Source organism: Musca vetustissima, unplaced genomic scaffold (assembly GCF_032173495.1).
Source record: "Musca vetustissima isolate MV318-11 ecotype Yass unplaced genomic scaffold, APGP_CSIRO_Mvet_v1 utg5835, whole genome shotgun sequence".
NCBI classification, from domain to species: domain Eukaryota; kingdom Metazoa; phylum Arthropoda; class Insecta; order Diptera; family Muscidae; genus Musca; species Musca vetustissima.
This window is the reverse complement of record NW_026883122.1, coordinates 447,177-454,116: the sequence shown is the minus strand read 5'-3', so window position 1 is coordinate 454,116 and position 6,940 is coordinate 447,177.

Here is a 6,940-nt window from a genome sequence, read left to right as displayed (position 1 = left end):
AGATTTGGTCCCATACCAAGGGTCTTGAAAAATCAGCTTTTTGGGCTTATAAAATCGTTAATATTCTACCATATTCGTTGAAAATTCCAAATATTTGCTCCTAATTATTTTGTGGCATTACTTGACAGCATCTTATGAATGTCACTCCAAAGGTACTGCACTATACATCTCCAATGCCATGTACGAAAAATTTTCTGTATGAACATGGTCGTGACACTGTGCGACATCAGCCAAATCGAAATCATTTAGAACACATATTACACACAAACATTGTTGCCTTGTATTTTTGGTTTTATTTCAACTTCCTGTTGTCTGAACCACAAATTTCCGAATAATTTAGCATATTACAAAAGACTTGTTTTTATTCTGTAACCACCTAATCGTTAATTTTAAAATTTTTGCTAATAGGTAATAAAAATGATATTAGCATGTTCATCACATCAAATACAACATAAAAATCAATAATTTGCATCAAAAATAGAACAACTAAATAAACACAATTCACAGAACCCGCACCGAAAAAGTGTGTCCATATCTTGATATGTTGTAATCGAAACCGGTTTTCTGCTAGCCTTATGAAATCAGATATTCGAAGTATTTTAATCAAACAAAAATTTAGATAAATATGTCAGTTTAGTCATTTTGCTAATCAGTTCCATTCTATTAACCAAAAAATTCAAAACCATGAATCCAACATTCAATTTGAAGGTAAAAAGTATTAAAAATTAAAAAAAATCGTAAAATAATTAATTATATTTTTTTTTTTTTAGATATTTGCCACCATTACAGTGTTGGCAATATTTTTGGTGCAGGCAGAATCTGCAGTTTTGCGAGAATACACGTAAATTCAAATGTAACATTTGCGCAATTGAAATGTAATGTTAATGTGATGTGTATTTTCCAGTGTATTAGGAGATCGTTCAACGAGATATGAAAATATTTCATTAGAAAAGGATATAGAGCTGATAATACAAGGAACATATACTCATGATTTACCCCTGCCAAATGACATAGACAACGTTATAAGAGTTGTGGTCAACTATGTTGGCGATAAAGATGGCTATCGTGCACGTTATACTCTAACACGAGAACCAGCTGCGTTTGTGGGTGAATTACCTGCAAGATGTCTAAAATCATGTGTTGGTTAAGATTATTAATATTTTTTGTTTTCATAAAAAAATTATTCCAACAAGAATTTTGTAATTGGAATGAAATGCTAAGTTTGCAAAAAAAATAAACCCCTAAATGACAAAAATTATAACACACATGAACGGGATCAGGTAGTCAATGATGGAAAATAACTAACGACCTTTAAATGGTCGTTAGTTATTTCCTTAAAAAACTACCACACAATACTACCAAGTAATACAATCTCCAAAATTACCCTCAATCGATTTCCAATTAAATAAAAAAATGAAAAAAAATACAACGTTTATGAGTCAGTTTAGCTGTAATTACAAATATATTCAATATTCCAACTTATATTACAATGCAATTTTTCCTACAACCCTTTTTTCCACAAATATTTGATGACAGGCAATTCTTCAAAAAAAAACTTTCCTCAATGTTCTCTACCTTGGTTTCCATAGAAAGTAAAATGGAAAAACGCAACAACAACACAACATCATTCTTTCAATAGAATGTCAATGGTAATCGAATGCCAATTGTTAAAAATTGCACAAAAAAAGAGTAACAACAAAGGAAGATAGAAGATTTATTGCCAGTCTCAATCTCGCAAAACAATGGGGAATTTTCAAACTTCAATTTTTGAAAAAAAAAAAAAACTGAAATATCCCTGTGCCATTTAACCCATTTTAAACCAGGAGAGTACCAACTAATCTTCCATTTTCTTTGTAAAGGAAAAATGAACTTCGCATGATGGCATTTGCGAAGTTTTTTTCTTTTTCTTTTTTTGCTCCGTAACAATAGCAATGGTTTCCCGATGAAGTGTAGTGAAAGAGTTGACTGTTGTGATATGAGTTTGAATGTCACCTCCCACCGGCAGGGGAATAAATTTTATTTTCAGTTTCTATTGAAAAAATTTTGTTTTGAGGGTGAAACGGATGTTAGCACATTATATTCATATGCTTGAGGAATATCGGCATAAAACTTTATACGCTATTTCCTTTATGTAGACAGACAGACACATACGCAACATCCGTTCCAATAATTGAAGACTTTGGAGAACACAGTGCAAGAAAAAAATAAATGAATCCTGTATAATTTTTAAAGATTATCGATCCACACCATTTAGTACCTCCCCCGCAAATGGTCAACATTTTCAGTCTGATCGCAATCGAATGGAGTATTCGTTTTTATCCAAACATTCCTCGTCATAATGTTTTGATTAAATCCAGATCAAGTCCGAACATACTTGTAAATCTCCCAAAAATGTTAAAAACTTGTAATTTTCATATGAGGTCAATGGAGTATCCGATTTGAGCCATTTACAGATCATTGTAATATTTTTACCAGCAACGCCTCTGATGGACTTTAACATGACAAAGCCCATGCTTATCTTGACGAAAGCACTCCTTGTCCCGATAATAATATAGAAGCACAATGGCGAAGAATTTCCCATTTCCTACAAACTGCAGCAAAAGCAAAACTTCGGTACCAAAGGCCACCATCAAAAAACCAGTGGTACGATCAGGAGTGTATGGGGTAACCCTGCAACCAGCAGGAATGCACATTGCGAGAACGAATTATCAGCAGACAAGGAAAGGAAACGCATTTTCAGAAAAATGAAGAAAGAACAGGAAAAACGTGAGCGGGAGCAAATCGAGATGTACAGGAGTTAAAACACAAAAAATGAGACAAGACGATATGTGCAGACTTAGAGCAATAAGTCTGCTTCCCATCGCATATATTGTTATCCAGCGTGCTGTCTGAACGACTGATGTCAATGCTGAATGGCATTATTGGACCATACCAATGCGGCTTCAGACCTGACAAATCCACCATTGATCAGATTTTCACACTGCGCCAAATCTCGGAAAAGACCAATGAAACATCAACACATTTCACCTATTCGTCGACTATAAAGCCGCATTCAACAACCCTATATGTTCAGAGGTATTTAAAGTCATGTCTGAGTACGACTTTCCTGCAAAATTAATACAGTTATGCAGGATAACTTTGATTGACACAAGGTCAGCAGTTAAAGTCGGAAAGGACCTGTCGGAGTCCTTCAATACCGAACGAGGATTCAGACGAGGTGACAGTTTGTTGTGTGACCTTTTTAACATCCTCCTGGGAAAGGTCATACGACATGCAAATATGAACAGAAATTGCACTATGCACGCCAAACAGCATATGTTACGCGCCTACGCCGACGACATCGACATAATGGGTCGAACATTGCGGGCGGTGACAGCCACCTTTGAACAAATGGAGAAGGAGGTCTAGTGTTTGTCTGCCAAAGTGGTAAATGAAGAAAAGACCATCCTGATGGTCGGACCACTGTGAAACTAACTTTGAGTTAGTGAACGATTTTATGTACCACGCTACAGCCATAAGCAAAACTAATAACATCAGCTTTTAAATCCGGAGAAGAATAGTGTTGGCCAACGGATTCTACTTTGGTCTGAGTAAGCAATTCAAAAACAAGGCCACCTCTCGCCAGACCAAACTCACATTCTGCAAGACGCCGATACTTCCCGTGCTGTTGTATGGATCTGAAGCATGGGTACTTGCGCAAGCAGATGAGAAAGCTCTTGGAGTGTTTGAGAGACCAATTCTCCTAAAGATCTATGGGCCGATCTGTGTCGACGGTAAATATCGCCGTCGAATGAAACATGAGTTGTAACATATATTTTCGGATATCAACATAGTCAGACGTATCGAGCTGTAGCGACAACATTGGTTAGGTCACGTTGTGATAATGGATGATGATACCACCCCACCCAACTCAAAAGGCATATAAAAGCGAGTCAGCTGATGGGAAAAGCCAGAAGGGAAAAGCTACAAATTCGATGGAAAGATCAAGGGGAAAACAACATCTTGGAACATGATCTTTCAAATTGGAAGAGCAGGATAGGGATAGTGTTGGCCAACAGATGCTACTATGGTCTAAGTAAGCAGTTTATAAACAAGGCCACCTCTCGCCAGACCAAACTCACATTCTATCAGAAGCTGATACTACTCGTGCTGTTGTATGGATCTGAAGCATGGGTACTTGCGCAAGCAGTGCCATCTATTCTCGGATAACGGCATTGTCAGACGTATCGAGCTGCGTTGGCTACGTCATGTTGTGAGAATGGATGAAGCTGCCGCAGCTCAAAAGGCATATAAAAGCTAGCCAACTGACGTTTCACGCAGAAGGGGAAGGCCCCGAATTCGATAGAAAGATCGAAACATGGACTTTCAAATTGGAAGAGTTGTGCACAAGACCGACGCGCCTGGAAATCTCTTTTAAGCTCGGCTTATGGAACAAACGTTCTGTCACAAACCAGCTAAATAAGTCTGTAATTTTTCAAACGTGGTCCAAATTTGTAAAAAATTACTTCAAAAAATATATTTTTAGCAGCCCTTATTGCAACACATATACAATTCTACTAATAACCACTGTTCAAGCAAATTTCTCCCCAAAAACCAACTCCTTTAAGAGACCTCCGTGTCATTATCAACGTTAACAAAAAAAATATTTGAAATTCCATATAAATTATTGTTTTGTAAACAAAATTTTTAACATTGTTATCAAAAGTAGAAAAGAAAAGTAGAAAAAACTCGCGGGATTTACACGATGATAATAACCATCTATTGATAACAAACGACCCGCATTTGTAAATAACAAAGCGGCGGATTGAAACGGCGGTTGTCACGGAGGGGTTACACCAAATTGGGTTATTTGTACACCAAATGAAAGGGGTGCGTGTGTATAAATCGTAGGCAATACGACGGGTTGGATGGCATACAAATGAAAATTTGCATACCTCGTGAGTGTTTTTGAAAATTTGAAAATTATGCCGAAAATTGAATTTGCAAAACATTAAATTTGTGCATAAATGAAAATCTTGTTTTTTTTTCTCTCTTCTTCCTGGCATATGCAGACTGGGAATGTATGTTTGTATGGCAGGAAGCAACATATTAGAATTTATTTCATGACCTTTTAAGATTTTTGTCATGGATACCATAACGAAACGGAAGCTAATAAGCAATAGCTAAGATTTTTTTTTTTTTTGCAATAACAAAGATAGGGTTATAGGTTGAGGGGGGAGGCATGTGCAGATACTTTGTTTTCAAGATTTTTGATGAATTTTAAATATTATTTTTTCCCATATGAATTTAATGGAAGCGAATGTAGCTAGGATACGAACATATTGGAAATTACAAAATTCTTTTAAAATTCCATTAAAAAAATTTTGAAAATTTTTTTTGCGAGCACATTTTTGATTTTTGGTACATAGGTTGAGAAAAATATGCTGATTCGAAATCTGTTCGCGTTCACAAATTCGGATGCTGCGCACAAAAGTTATAGCGGTTTTAAAGCTTGTATTTCAAATATAAATTAAATGGATTCCTATTCGTTGTAATTCGCGAATTTCTTCACAAATGCTTAAACACCATTGTTTTCTTTGCATACTAGTCAAATCACACTGAAATACGGTTTAATAGTCGCGAAAAACAAATAGAAACATAAAGATATCGGAAAATAAAATAAATTAATTTTTGAATTAAAACAATTTTTTTTTTGAATTTTCGATTTTTTTAGTATGGTTAAGTATGCCTTAATCTTCTAAAATATACGACGCTTTCTTCTGCAAATTCTTTTAGATGATTGTTAAATATCGGTAGATTTATCTGATAAGAGTTTCGACGTCATTAATGACTAAATATATTGCAGTTGCAATACATCAAAATGATCAATATTGAAAAGCTTGCAATTCGCGAATTAGTTGAAATCAGTTGATGCGCATGCGATTTTCGTATAAACCGAATCAATGTCTTTCAATAATTATGAATTTTTCGATGTTTAATATAGCGGTCAAAGTGTGCCACTCGATGCACTTTACTATGCAAAAACCCTAAAAATGGCTAAAAATCACGCAACATGCATACGATTTTTATGCGCATCCGATTTCAGCAACTTCCTATGAAAATATACAAAAGGATACCTATTTTAAAAGGATCGGTTAAGAACCGCGGATGTGCCTCCACAATCAATTTTGGATAAAATACGCATATTATTCGCGCATCGATGTATTTTTGACCTATTTCCACACAGATTCGCGAATTTGACAATACAAGCATTAATGCATGTAAAATTAATTAGAAGAAAACCGCGATTATTTACGCGAATTTGTCAAAATAAGTTTTTGCAGTTTTTCCCACATTCAAGGTACCTATATCCGCCGTTTTATTGGACGGAATTGAACATGGATGGACTCATTAGATCCGGCACGTAAAAAAACTAAAATCACGCGGGGTTCCACGGAATTTGAATGGACTTTCTTAATTTTAGACTCAAAAAATATGTTTTTTATAAAAATTTACGCACCAAATTTTCGTCTTTGGAACCCAATTGCAAAGAAGCTACGGTGAGCACATTCATGAGATATACACTAAACGAAGCAAAATCACGAGTTCTACAATCTTATAATTAGTTTAGTCCATTATCTGGATGCGCATCCTAATTATAAGAAAAATTCAAAAAACGCGGAAAATCCGGCTTCAAAATATCAGCATCCTTTTTGGGTGGAGGCAGTGATTATATCGAAAAATCATACATTAGAATCATATTGTCCATGGGGTATTCTGCAACTTAGTCACTGATCACATGTGCGTGCGTTGTGTAGTTTAACCACAAATCGGGAACGAACACAAAAAAAATCGTTGGCTTCAACACATTTTCACCCATTTTTTTTGCATTACCACCATCACAGCTTCCACCAAACTTATTATTTATTACCAATATTTTAAGATTTTGACAAGAACACTT